At 43.7% G+C, this 15140-nt stretch overlaps 1 non-coding gene across 1 annotated transcript; it reads left to right on the top strand.

The window, feature by feature from the left end:
• The first annotated feature begins 14079 nt into the window (after nt 1–14079).
• trnah-gug (transfer RNA histidin (anticodon GUG)) lies at nt 14080–14151 on the top strand. Its single transcript has one exon. It is a non-coding gene; the product is annotated as a tRNA-His (tRNA).
• Nucleotides 14152–15140: the final 989 nt, after the last annotated feature.

Below are 15140 nucleotides of genomic sequence, written 5' to 3'. Positions count from 1 at the left end.
GAGTCAATGTGGCTTTGTACGTACACAATTGTGTCTCACTAACTTGACTGAATGTTTTGAAGTGACAAAGAAAATTGATTAAGTCAGGCGGTGATGTTGTTTATATGGACATTCAACAAGGTTCCACAAAGCAGACTGGTTAGCAGGGTTAGATAACATGGAATGCAGGGAGAGCAAGCCATTACAAAACTTCCCCTTTTTTGTTTTTGTTTTTCCCCCTTAGGCTTTCGTTTAGTTACTCCAAAGGCCTCCTCTACATCTACTTGATCTTCCCTTCCTTTTGTTGCGGATTGAGGGTCGGGAACAACAACATCCCCGCCCACCGCCCCTTCGTTCTCCTCTTGTGGGTCATCCGTTCCCTGTCCCTGTCTGTCTATCTCTCCACCTCCCCCATTTTCACCTAATCTGATTTTATGGTACGGGGGGCGGGAGTGCAAACAGGCAAAAGGATCCCAGGGACGGGGGGGAGGGGCAGAGGGGGAATCATTTGTCTTTACTACCATCATTCCCAAACTTCCCTTCCAACAGGATGCATAGTCCACCTCTTTTTCACTAAGTTTGTTTTTTATTCACATGCAAATCTAAATATTGACATACCCAATCCTCATCCGAATCATACTTTGGCCAGAAGACAGCTGGATGAAGGATTGGTTCTTTGGTCCATACCAAACAACAATATTTAATCATTTTCTTTTTATCTTTTTCCCTTGTACAAGTGTTACTTGTCCATTCCCTCAATATCCTCCCCAACGGACTTTCAGGAGGAATGTTACCATGGACTTTTTCTTTCTTTACTCCGTGACAGTTCGACTTACTCTGCCTACCCCCCCCCCCCCCCCCCCCTCCATTTCTCGGGGCCCTCACCAGTCCCTCAGCGATTAAATATCCCTTTTCCCGGCCACCAAGTTAATACTTAAATGTCAGTTTTCTGACGTTGGTCTGTGCACAGAGTTGGCTGGCCCCTTTTTTTCTATACTTTTTATTGACCTTCTTTCACTGTCTGATTCAGATGTCTCTGTTGTGGGATTCGTACCAGTCTCTCAAGGAGCGGACAAAACCGGGACAAGAAACCACTCCTCAATTGTGAATGGGAGGCATCTTCCCAGTGTCCAGGGCCAGCCACTTCCCCCGGCGATGGAAGAATATCCCGGACGATCCCCCAATTGTATGAAACTAAGCCCACTCACTTCAATAATTTCAGTGCGAGATAAGATCTGAAGCAATCAGTATGTTTATTACACGCTTGCAAGCGTGGTTCCTGAAATCGACTCGCAGAGGTTAGCAAGTACATAGGATTCACTACTCCAAACCCGGTGCCCATTACTATTGTTTCTCTTTTGCCTTATCCGGCCTTGGGCATAACAAAGTACAGGTTTGACTTGTCCTTTTCACCACATCTTGGCTGTAGTCAACTGTTAGGTATGTCCTCCTTCACTGCGATCCATTTCCCCCACTTGTGACATTTCCTCCCTTTCCCCAACCATATTGAATCTTACTACCTTTTAATTGGGGTTTGTTTTTTTATTTTTGCAGAAATGGGAAGCAAATGCTTATAACTACTGCTTGTATAAGCATTTCTAGCTTAACCGACATCCTCACAGCACCTTATCTATTTGTCTGTATCATCTACCATTGTCTGCAGACACCTTTCATTCTTGTATGCACATTTTAGCTAATATGAAAACAATTATATATTTCCTTCACATTCTTGTTGACTCAGCTCTTGGTTGAAACAATTGGACACTGGTGTGAGTTCATTTACCTTGCATAAGTAATTATGACTGCAGAAGTAACACAACTTCACCTGTGACCCACAGTTGGTAGTGCAGTGAACAAAGAAGAATAAAGAATACAGAAATTGTGCAGCCCAGGAACAGGCCCTTTGGACAGCCGAGCCTGAGCCGATCCAAATCAACTATCTAAACATGTCGCCCAATTTCTAAGCATCCGTATCCCTCTGCTTCTCACTTACTCATGCATCGGTCCAGGCGCACCTGAAATGAATCTACCATGCCTGCCTCTACTACCTCTGCTGGCAACGCATTCCAGCACCTACCACCCTCTGTGTAAAATACTTTCCATGTCTATCTCCCTTAAACGTTTCACCTCTCTCATTGAACGCGTGATCTCTCATTATTGAATCCCTCATCTTGGGAAAAAGCTTATCTCTATCCACCCTGTCTGTACCCTTCATGATATTGTAGACCTCAATCAGGTCCCCTCAATCTCGTTTTTTCTAATGAAAGCAGAAGTAACCTACTCAACCTCTCTTCAGAGCTTGCATCTTCCATACCAGGCAGCATCTGCGTAAACCTTCTCCGCATTCTCTCCTAAACGTACACATAATTTTGATAATTTGGCGATCAGAACTGTACAGAGTATTCTAAACGCGGCCGAAACAAACTCTTGTACAATTTTAGCAGGGCTTGCCTGCTCTTATACTCAATGCCCTATCCGGTGAAGGCAAGCATGCCATATGCCTTCTTGACCACTCTATCCACCTGTGCAGTCAACTGCAGGGTACAAAGGACCTGAACTCCCAGATCTCTCTTCTCATAAAGTTTACCTAAGGCTGTTCCGTTTACTGTATACTTGGCTCTGGAATTAGACTTCCCCAAATCATCACCACACATTTGCTTGAATGGAACACCATTTGCCACTTCTCCGCTCAACTCTTCTGTCTACCTATATTCCACTTCATTCTTTGACAGCCCCCTATGTTTTCTGGCTACTCCACCAATCTTTGTGTCATCTGTAAATGTAGTGGCGAGATACTGGGCTAGCAACCCTTGGAGATTGGAACATGGCAGTTGTTCATCTCATGCAGCAAGGAACCATGTTTGGATGCTTGTTCCCAGTGAAGTACCACTGTTTCCTGATGTAGATCAATAATTCAAACTTTTTTATTAGGAGTCATGATTTAGAAGTTTACTGACGATACATAGTCGTGTAGTTGACTATGATGAATAATGTCAGGGACCGCAGGGATGTATCCATCAGGTGGAAAGGAAAAATGGCGAATGGAATTGAATCCAGACTAATGAGTGGTAGTGAATTTGGGGAGTTGTAACAATAACAGTGAGGATTCTGAGTGGTGTACATGAACAAAGAGATCTTGGAGTGGACATTCACAGATCCCTGAAGATTGTTGGACAGGTAGATCAGTTGTTCGTGAGGTTTTTGGGTATTTTCTATTGTTGACCACAGACTGTGCATGATATTCGATCTTTAATAACCGCCAGTTTAGGAAACAACTAAAGGAATGAGCACAAGTCTGGTCCATGCAATAATCTACATTTTAAAAAATTGAAAGTTGAAAGATAGAGGGCTGAAGTATAAATCTTTGCCCATCAAACTACTTCACCACTCAATGAATTTACCACTGATTCCTCTCCAGGTAATGCTAGTATGTGCCTCAGAGGGTAATTTGCAAATGGTGGAGGTTCAGTGCATCTTCAAACTTGTCCTTATAGTCAGTACAGTTTTTGAGCTTTGAAGGTTCTGTCAACAAAGCCTGGATGACTTACTCCAGTGAATCTTCTAGGTGGTGCACTCTGCTGCAATTGTGCCTTAGCAGTTAAGGGAATAAATATTCAGGTGTTGAAGAATATACCGTAAAGTGACTGCATTGTCGTGGAGTGTGCCCAGTTCCTTCAGTGGCATTGAAGCTGCACCTACCGCGGCAAATGGAGAGAGTTCTGTTAAACATCTAATTTGTGCGTTGCGGACGATGTAGGCTTCACGGAGAAAAGAGTTGAGTTAATAATCAAACAAAGTCGACCCACTGACAGGTGTTTGTCGTCAACTTATTTATATGGGCGGTCAGGTTCCATTTCTCCTAAATACTAGCTCCCAGGACGATTACCCGGAGGAATTCAGTTACATTGAAGCCATTGAATGTCAATCGAATATGATTAGATTCTCATTTGTCAGAGTTATCTTCGCTGCATTTGGTCCTTCTGTGGGTCAATCCGATTCTAATCGCTTTCTGATTTCAAGTTCCAATTCCCGTCTGCGCCTGAAATTTCAACCCGTTTCCTCACCGAAATTTCTCCACCTGTCTTAATAATATGTAAGGACGCTGTTAGGGACAGCGCAGACTTACTAACATGTTGCTAACTCTGTATACAGTAGAACTTCGTGGAACGATTGGTTAGGCTGGGATTATTCTCCTTGAAACAAAGGAGGAGGAGGGGAACTTTATAATCACATAAAACATGTATAAACGTTCAATATTCGTGGGATCTTGACAGGGTAGATACAAGCAGGTGGCTTGCCCTGTGCTCTGAGGAGAGCACCGGAGGACATACTCTCAGAATTAGATATTGCCCATTTAATTCAGAAATGAGGAGTAATTTCTTTGCTCAGGGATCAAAGAATCTGTGGCATTTTCGAGCTAAGTGATCTGAAAGGAATTCAAGATTATCAGATCGACTATGTTAAAAATCACACAACACCAGGTTATAGTCCAACCGGTTTAATTGGAAGCACACTAGCTTTCGGAGCATCACTCCTTCATCAGGTAATAGTCAGGTGATTATCAGAAATTGTGTAATTTTTAACTTTGAACACCCCAGTCCAACACCGGCATCTCCAAAACAGTTCAACCATGAGTTTGTTGAATGGTTGAGCAGACTCCTTGGGCTGAATAGCATACTTCCATTTGGTTTAACATTTCGTCTAACGCTTTATTTTATTCATGAGTTCAGAATTATGAGGGGATGTGATGAAGTGACAGAAAAGGTTTATTAAACAGATCAGACAGATCAGGAGCAAGGCTCATAAACTCAGGAAGAAGAAATATGCTGTGACCTGGGGGCAACAACTGGCACTGGGCACAGCACAGGTGGCTGTGTACAGAAGCTGCGATTGCTGAAGGAAGTTGCTAGTTGGAAAGTCAGTGATCACGCTGGATGATGGATTGTTGTATGATTCACACACAGCAGAAATTTGTGAAAGAAATATTTTTTTTCCATTGGAGAAATTTTCTGCGGTTCCAATTCCGAGTGACTGGTTGAAATAATGATAGATCTTTGTGAGAAGTGTTACGTTAAAATACTCATGAACAACCCCAATGGATAAACCTGTGCTCCCAATCTCTTGTTTTTTTTTTTTCTCTTTCTTTCGATGTAAATTCATAGAAAGACAAGATTGAATGTAAGGCGGAAAGAAAAATGCGTTCCTTCTGATTCCACCAATTTCATCTACAATTGAATAGAATGACTGCTCTCACTCTTCATTTCGACTTTAATGTGGTGTCGATAATTTGTGAGTCTCACGTGCAGTGAAGGACAAGAACGAGATTCTAGATCCAGTGTATACCAGAGTGTGAGGTGCAAAGAAAAATTGCCAGAGCGGTGTGTAAAATTAACAACCAGAGTGTGACTCGAACCAGTGAATGTGGAGCACAGCAGTATAATAACCCACCACCATCATCTCTCGGTCTCCTCAGCACATTTTGTAGGGGGATGACATGTGACCTCATCAGGTTACATGTGGTGAACGTCATGGATGAGAAAGTTCCAGAGCGGAATCGAATCCACACCATTGTGTTTCTGCTTTCACTTGAATTATAATTAGAGGAAATTCCAATACATTACATTACAGTGTGGAAACTGGCCCTTCGGCCCAACAAGTCCACACCGACCCGCCGAAGCGCAACCCACCCATACCCCTACATTTACCCCTTACCTAACACTACGGGCAATTTAGCATGGCCAATTCACCTGATCTGCACATCTTTGGATTGTGGGAGGAAACCGGAGCCCCAGGAGGAAACCCACGCAGACACGGGGAGAATGTGCAAACTCCACACAGTCAGTCGCCTGAGTCGGGAATTGAACCCGGGTCTCTGGCGCTGTGAGGAATCAGTGCTAACCACTGTGCCACCGTGTCGCCCACAATAACTGGTCAGAATGAATAGCTGTCAGTGATACATTCTGAGTCATAACTGAGTCAGAATGAAACAGGACAAAATTTACCGTCATATTTACACCTACATTTGACACATAATTTCTTCAGTCACTTTCTCTCTCACGTGAAGAAGCCATGGTGAGGGAAATAAAGGCGACGTTGTCGCTCTATGGCCTTTCTCATATGGCTAAACCTGAATTGGATTAAATCGCAAGAAATGCTGATTACTTCGTTTCATTTTAATTTTGCTGAAACCTCACAATGTTCATTGTAATAATCAGAACTGAATTAGATATATCTCATTGGAACGATTAATGTTGTATTCAAATTTGCTCTGACTTTATTTGAGCTTAAGGAAAACACTGCTTAGAAAAACAGAGGGTTAAAGTGCAAAATAAAACCCACCAGTTTCGTTGCTCGTTGTTTTGGCAGATTTCACTGAGTATTAAATGGACCAAACATCATGGTGTTTGTTCTCACATCTTTAACGCATGTGATGAAAGCAGGAAGTCGATCTCCAAGCAATTGGTAACTTCCCATTCATTATGTAACATATTCTTCTTCACAATAAATAAAAATCCACTCAGTTCCATTTACAATGCTTTAGGTGGAATATTATGCCAAATCTTTCAAAATGCAGAGTTTTGGACCCGAATCTTATTCAGCTGCACACATTAAAGAAATGTCTTTACATTTAAAGTCAACCAACTGAGACATTGTTTCCCCGCAACTTCCGACCGACTACAAGCCAGCCCTACACCTTTACCTAGCCACACGCTGTCTCTCTCCTTGTGAAATTTATTCCTTGTATGTCACCAAATGTCCAAATATTTTGAAAAAAACAGATTCTCGGAGTGACAGCGATTCTGTTCTCATCATTGCTTTGTCCTTCAAAGGGTTTATCAAAGGTATTGAATGCCTGACATCTAGATGTTTACTTACTTGAAAGAGGGAATTTTCCACCTATTTACTCTGTCCAAACATTTCATAACCTGAAAACCCCCATTAAGTCTTCCTTGGATCAGGGATAACTGTTCTCAATTTTCAAAGAAGACAAGTGAATAAAATCTCATCCTCAGTACACCCCCATCAGCATCTTATCTAATGGCTTTACACCTCAGTAAACACCGTCATTAACAATTCATAGAATCACTAAATTCTACAGTGCAGAAAGAGCATTTCAGTCAATTTAGCCGGTGTTGACTCTCTGAAGAACATCTCAACCAAACCTAGCTCCCCTCCCTATTTCCTTATATTTCACCTGAAGAAGGGGAATCCCTCCCTCTTATGATTTCAAATAAACCTGTTGGAGTATAACCTGACGTCCTGTGACTGCTGACCTTATCCCCGCGTTACCCATGGCTAATTCACCTAACTTACTTAATTCACTCCCTGGACACGAGAGGGCAATTTAACTTTGCCAATCAACCTAACCCTCCCTCTGAACAGCAGTGCGAATTACTGAGACAATGTTCCATCATACTGAGCAAATGCTGTATCATTTTTTAATGGTTTTATACCCTGGTAATAGCCTCATCAAAACAAATGAACCCAAATTCACTGTATCGAAACGCCACTCTGTCCTTTCCAATTTAATTCGTGCTGCGGGAAATGTTTCTGCACTCATACTTGAATGTGTTTATGTTGTTTCTTCCTCAGCTTCCTGCTTCTCGTAAACACTTCAATCCGGAACAAGTCTGTCAAATGATTTTCATTCCAACACAGTCACAAGGTGAAGTTTGCAGAAGTCACGTGTTTGGCCGTTCACTGACACTCTGCCTCCCTGAGAGTTGCAGTCCTTCCCCACCTTTATACAGGCAGCACTGTCCTTCGTGTGATATGCCTCATCGAGAATGGAAGGACAGGTATCAATACCCGCACTTGGGAATGGAGCGACAGTTTTAAAACGTTTTCATTGTCCCCAGCGGAGAATTGAGCCCTGTGACAGGCGGGGACACTAACCATTATACTACCGAGGGCAAAAGTGTCAAAGGAGGCCCTTCAACCAAATGTGGCCACACTTGTCAAAAACAACTGCCTAATGAACTGAATCCATTTCAGAATGCTTACCTCACAGCCTTATATGTCTTGGCATCAAAAGTTCACATCTGAATATTTATTCAGGTTATGAAGCTTTCTGCCGCTCTGAAAAATGTAGACAGTGTATTCCAAATTCCAACCACCCACTAGCTGATAAAGCTTTTTCGCACATCTTCTCAAACGTTTCTGTCTTTCTCCTTAAGTCTCTGGCCCCTGCTGATCGATCCCTCCATCAATGGGAAACTCGTTTATTCAACCCTGTCCGTGCCCTAACTCAATCATGTCGTGTACACATCTCCTTTGCACTGCAAGAAACACTCCACTCTGTCCTGTCTTTCTTCACAACTGAAACTCTTCAACCCAAACAGTATCCCGGTAAATATCTCCTGCAATTTTCTCAGTATGATCACATCCCTGCTATAATGTGACTTGCAAAACTGCAAACAACACTCTTGCTTGAGCCTAATGAGCATTTGTTTTAAAATTTCTGGATTTGTATGAGGGTGATTCTAGCTAAGCAGCATTTATTACCCGTTCCTAATTGCCCAGAGGGCAGTTGAGACTCAACTATATTGCTATGGGTCTGAAGTCACATGCAGCCCAGGCCATGTAAGGATAGCAAATTCCATCCCGCAATGACATCAGTGAAACAGATTTTTTTTCAACAATTGTCAATAGATCTATAGTAGTCATTAGATTCTTCCTTGTAGATAATTTTTTAATCCAAATTTGACAATTATGGCATGATGGGATTCAAGCCCGAGTACCCAGACTATTACCTCGGTCTCTGGATTATCAGTCCTATGAAATTATCACAAGACCAACGCAGAAAACCATAAAAGCTGATCTTTAACAATAAAATGTATTTTCATCAAAACTGTCCTGGTATTTTCCATGAGCCTGACACTACAATTGTCTCTGGTCAGTAAAAGCTGCTACATGGGGATTGATTTCACAACCCCGGTATCCAAATGGATCGATTTGTTTGAAGGTCCCGATGGTGGTACTGGGGCACGTTCACCCAACAACAGTGACCGCAGCAGCAGCACAGACAGAACAGTATGAATGTGAAAGAGAGTGATAGATTGAGCATTGCCCCAGAGAAATGGGAGGAGGGACAGAAAGGAGGTTTAATGATCGTGGGAAGGAGAGAAATCTCCGACAACGGGTATGTTTGAATCCTGATCTATGAAACGCAGAGATGTAAGAGAGCGGAATTTGAAGGTAAAACAATTAATATCTTAGCATGTGTCACAAAAGGACAACGGAGAGAACACTTAGTGCCGTGATTTGGTTTCAAATCGAGGTTGCTGTGGTCACAATGCAAAATACCGACAACCACGATCACAGCAACAACAGAACAGGATGCTTGCAAGCAGCAATAAGTATACTAGCGGAGGAAATGTTCGGAAGAACAGCAACTGTCCAGTATCAGTACTCAGCGAACAGTGACAGACATGTGGGAACTGAGAATGAGCTGAATCTTTCAGTTCGATGTCCTCAGAGGCTGTAGAGATCCATTGAATGAGAATGTTGAAAACTGAGATTGATCGATTTCGACAAAACATCAAAGACTCGGGAGACAGTACAGGATATTGTTGAAATGTTTGCTTCAATAGCATTTTAGCTTAACATCGGCACAGCCGCCCAGATCCAACTGGAAATGGGGATGGGAATGAGTGCGCAGAGTTACTCTCTGGCTCCAGTGATGCAACAGGTGAGCGTGCTGTCCTTCTGTGATGGTACAGAGACGCAAGAAATTCCTCGGTTAAGTGTGCTCCTGCTCAAGGGAATGGTTGTCCCCGTTTATACTATCATAGCGATTTCCGGTGCATCTTTCTAAGACAGCTGAGTGGCACAAGTGGAGCGTGATGAGCCCTTAACTTTGCAGTGTGTGGTTTAAAAGATGATTTTGCTATTTGGATCTGTGTTTCCGACACTGGCGGGCGCAGCTACATTTGCTCGCATCAGCTCAGTATCAGTTTCTTCCACACAGTCAAGGCTTCAAACTGGAGAAGGTGGTGTTGGGGTGACATTTTAAACTAGTCATCCTTGGCGACTGGAACACGGAAAAGGTGATGTTTACGTTCGACGAATAAAACCTGAAATGCAAGTTTGACCTCAGGAACAGAGATCATGATTTAAATTTCCTGCAATCTCATTCATTCATGTCCCTTATGCAGGGGATTCAACCATCTTCACCCAGTCCGGCCTACGAGAGACTCCAGGATCAGAAAAAAAAATGAGCTGACCCTTAATTCAGTAATCCCCGTCATGTGGGGAAGCAGGCTTGTCGGCCCTTCCAGTTCACACGGTACATCGGAAGCGCATCCCACCAGACCCCAGGGTATTCCCTGCCCCATAAGCCTGCATTTCCCATTGTTGATCCCTGTAACAGGCACACCTTTGGTCAGAGGGAGAAATAAAAATGCAAACACACAGAGAATGTGCAGACTGCCCACAGACAGACACCCGAGGCTGGGATCGCACCCAGGTTTGTGGTGTAGCCAGAAAGCAACGAACGAGGGGCGAAAAATAAATGTTGTTCTGACCAGTGATACTCACACCCTGTGGGTGAATAAGGAAGAATGAAAACACATTAACAACATGGAAAACGGGATTTGTACCTGTGTGGACACAATGTGAAAGGATCGTTCAGCCTGTGTAGAAAAAAGGACACTGATACCGCAGAGAAGGCAGGGCAATGTGGGAACTGCTGGAAGGGATTCAATTAACCACAGAAATGGAAACTCATTTAATCAGTAACACTGGGGAGAGGCCGTTCACCAGTCCCGTGTGTGGGAAGGGATGACTGATCAAAACAACCTCCGAGACTCCAGCAGGATTACATATCCCATCAGGTGTTCGATTATGCTGTCAGTGCTGCTGTTAATCCCAACCAGATATTTGCTCCATAGCGTCAATCATAGAGTCATACAGCATGAAGTCATACAGGCCCGTCAGTGTAACCAATCCATGTTGAACATACTGCCAAACTAATCTACTCCCATCTGCCTCCTCCTGTACCAGTTGGGTGGTTATAATGCCCTTGTAGTTTTATTACTGTGTTGTTAATCCAAAAAACCAGGTAATATTTTGAGGACAAAGAGTTAAGATCCTGGCATGGCAGATGGTGGAGTTTGAATTCAATAAGCACCTGGAATTGAAGAGTCTCGTGATGACCTGAATCAGTTGTATGGAAAATCCCATCTGATTCACTCATGCCAGTTCGGGAAGCAAATTGTCATATTCAGCTGCTCTTTCCCACAGGAGACTCCAGATGTATAACATCGCGGTTGACTCTTAAATGTCCTCTGGGAAATAACTGATGTACTAGGCATGAATAAATTTATTTTAAAAATCCCACTTTCCCATTCATATTTGGAATCAATTGTCCATTAAATGTTGCAAACACACCCTCATCCATCACTTCCTCAGCAAGTTAATTGCACACGTAAAACACCTTCCTTAAAAAAAGCCTCACATGACTTTTTTTAAAAAAAACTCTGTCTTTTCATCTTAAACATATGCCCTCTCACCTTGAAATCCCCATCCTGAGAAAAGGCAGCTATCGTTAACTCTAACTTGCCTCTCAATAATTCATAAACTTCTGTCAGGTTGTTGTGGTTCTGTTCGCCGAGCTGGAAATTTTTGTTGCAAACGTTTCGTCCCCTGTCTAGGTGACATCCTCAGTGCTTGGGAGCCTCCTGTGAAGCGCTTATGTGGTGTTTCCTCCGGCATTTATAGTGGCCTGTCCCTGCCGCTTCCGGTTGTAAGTTTCAGCTGTCCGCTGTAGTGGCCTGTATATTGGGTCCAGGTCGATGTGTTTGTTGATGGAGTTTGTGGATGAGTGCCATGCTTCTGGGAATTCCCTGGCTGTTCTTTGTTTGGCTTGCCCTATAATGGTAGTGTTGTCCCAGTCGAATTCATGTTGCTTGTCGTCTGCGTGTGTGGCTCGTTGATGTTCATGGATGCGGATCGTTAGCTGTCTTCCTGTTTGTCCTATATAGTGTTTTGTGCAGTCCTTGCATGGGATTTTGTACACTACATTAGTTTTGCTCATGCTGGGTATCGGGTCCTTCGTTCTGGTGAGTTGTTGTCTGAGGGTGGCTGTTGGTTTGTGTGCTGTTATAAGTCCTAGTGGTCGAAGTAGTCTTGCTGTCAGTTCTGAAATGCTCCTGATGTATGGTAGTGTGGGGTAAGTCCTTTGGGTTGCGGCATGTCCTCGTTCCGTTGTCTTTCTCTCAGGCATCTGTTGATGAAATTGCGCGGGTATCCGTTTTTGGCGAATACCTTGTACATGTGTTCCTCTTCCTCTTTTTGCAGTTCTGGTGTGCTGCAGTGTGCCGGACTGACAACGGGAAGCGGCAGGAACAGGCGACTATAAATGCCGGAGGAAACACCACAGAAGCGCTTCACAGCGGGCTCCCAAGCACTGAGGATGTCACCTAGACAGGGGACGAAACGTCTGCAACAAAAATTTCCAGCTCGGCGAACAGAACCACAACAACGAGCATCCGAGCTACAAATCTTCTCCCAAATTCTGTCAGGTCGCCGTTCAAACCCCTAACCTAGAGTGAAAACAGTCTCAACTAGGAGACAGTGAGAACTGCAGATGAGAGATCAGAATCCAGAGTGTTGTGCTGGGATGGACAACAGGTCATGCAGCATTTGAGGAGCGGGAGAATCGACATTTCGGGGAAGAGCCTGATGAAGAACACTTGCGCAAAAAAATTATTCTCCTGCTCCTGGGATGTTGCCTTACCTGTTGTGGTTTTCCAGCACCCCGATCTCGAAGCTGAAAATAGTCTCAGCCTATCCAGCCTTTCATTGTAACTCAAACCTTCCACACACAGCAACATGCGTGCATACTTTTTTGAACCTGCTCCAGCTGAATAATATCATTCCTACAACTGGGCGACCGGAACTGGACATAATACTGCAGAAGAGGCCTCATCAATGTCCTGCAAAGCTTCAACATAACGTCCCGACTCCTATACACGAAGGACTGAACAATGAAGGGAAGTATGTTAAATGCCTTTGAACCACCTTATCTGTAGGTGATGAAAACTACAAGGAATTATGCACCTGCACCCCGAGCTTCCGTGTTCTTCAACACTACACAACTTGTTGTTGTACCAAAATGCAATACCTTCCATTTATCCAGATTGAACTCCATGTTACATTTTTCAGTCCAACGACTCATTGGATTAAGGTCCTTTTGAAACTTCGATAATCTTCCTCACTATCTACAATTCTGGCGTCGCCTGCAAACCGACAAAGCATGCCTGCAGTGAGTTCCACTGTTTTCTCATATAGATCAATGATTCATATTTACTTGTAGTGGCCGTGATTCAGCAGTGTGCAGATCATACAACAGTTAGTCATGCAATTAACAATGAGGAAGAAAGCCGTAGACTGCAGGGAGATTTTGGAAATGAAAATGGTGAAGGAAATTCATTCCAGGCAAGTTGGTGGTAGTGAAGCAAGTTCAAACTTCAAACCAGCCGCCCACGCTCCAGTTGTGGCACTCAGCTCTCTCAGCAAGCTGCACTGTAGATTGCTATAAACGAGAAAAAATTTTCCCGCCTTTGGCCAGGAGCACTCCCAACCTCGGAATTGCTTGCGCCTCTAAACCGTCATAGAAATACCGTGCATTCACCGGTTGTGTCACTGGAGTTTTCGAGTATCTCTGCGACCTCATTCCCATCCCGACTTCCAGTTGGATCTTCGCGACTGCGCCACTCAATTCCTCAGATTCTGGGGCTGGGAATTGGGACTATGTGGCAGCAGTGGTTACTGCCTTGTGTGTGTGTGTCGGGGGGAAACTGGTAAAGTAGCCGATGTTAAACTGCATTACTATTGAAGCATACATTTTAACAACACCTGCACGGTCCCCGGAGTTTTTGATATTTTCGAGAAATCTATTTATCTCAGCCTTCCCCATATTAATGATGGAATCACCACAGCCACTGGGGGAACCGATATTAAACGGTCAGCCCATTCTGAGTTCCCACGTATCTGCCACTGTTCGCTTAGCACTGATATTGTTCATTTGTTGCGCTGCCTAACATTTCCTATGATACAGTACTTATTGCGCACTGTCAGCGTGCGCGTCTGTGGAGTGCCGTGATCGTATAGTGGTTAGTATTCTGCGTTGTGGTCGCAGCAACCTCGGTTCGAATCCGAGTCACGGCAGTAATTGTTCTATCTGCCCCAGTTTTTGTGAAACACAAAGGAATCAGTTGTTTTCACATGGTAATTTTCTCCAAAGGTGATTATCTTTTCCCTTCAAATTCTGCTCGCTCACATCTCTGTGTTTTATATGTCCGAATTCAAATCCACCCGTTCTCAGAGATTTCTCTCCCTCCTTCGATCACTAACCGAACTTTCCGTCCCACACCCCCATTTCATTAATTTAGAGATGCCAGTGTTCGACTATGGTGTACAAAGTTAAAAATCACACAACACCAGGTTAGAGTCTAACAGGTTTAACTGGGCACTAGTTTTGGGAGCGCTGCTCTTTCATCATGTGGTTGTGGAGTCATTTCCTATTTCATTATGGCACTGCAGAATCTTACACTGACTCTCACATTGATACTCTTCACTCTGTGCTGCTGCGGTCACTGTTGCTGGGTGAACGTGCCCCAACCCCACCATAGGGACCTGCAGACCAGTTGCTTCATTTGCTTACCGCTGTTGTAAGGCCAATCCTCAGGTAGCAGCTTTTACTGATATGGACTTGCGATTATTGGGAGTCAAACTCAGGAAAATGACACAGGACAATATCGAGGAAAAGTGACTTCATTGAGAAAGATTAGTTTCACGGGTTTTCTGCAATGGCTGAGCACTATTACCACTGGACTGTTAATTCAGACAATAAGCAAACGAACCAGGGACCCGGGTTTGACTCCAACCATGCCAGGTGTTAGAATTGAGATTCAATAAATATCTGGAATTACGAAACTAATAACACCAATAAATCCATGGTCAACTGTTGAAAAAACAAAACCATCGGGTTCACTGACGTCCTTTGAGGAAGGAACCTGCCATTCTTACCTGGTCGGGCCTCAATGTGACTCCAGACTCACTGCAATACGGTTGAGTGTCAACTGCCCGCTGTGCAATTAGGGATCACAATGAATACTGCCGAGCCAGCGTCGCCCTCATACTGTAACAGAATAGAA

This window comes from Chiloscyllium plagiosum, unplaced genomic scaffold, assembly GCF_037043375.1.
Source record: "Chiloscyllium plagiosum isolate Xiang-an unplaced genomic scaffold, Cpla_swu_hap1 HiC_scaffold_14, whole genome shotgun sequence".
Classification (NCBI taxonomy): Eukaryota; Metazoa; Chordata; class Chondrichthyes; order Orectolobiformes; family Hemiscylliidae; genus Chiloscyllium; species Chiloscyllium plagiosum.
This window is presented reverse-complemented; position numbering and strand designations above follow the sequence as displayed.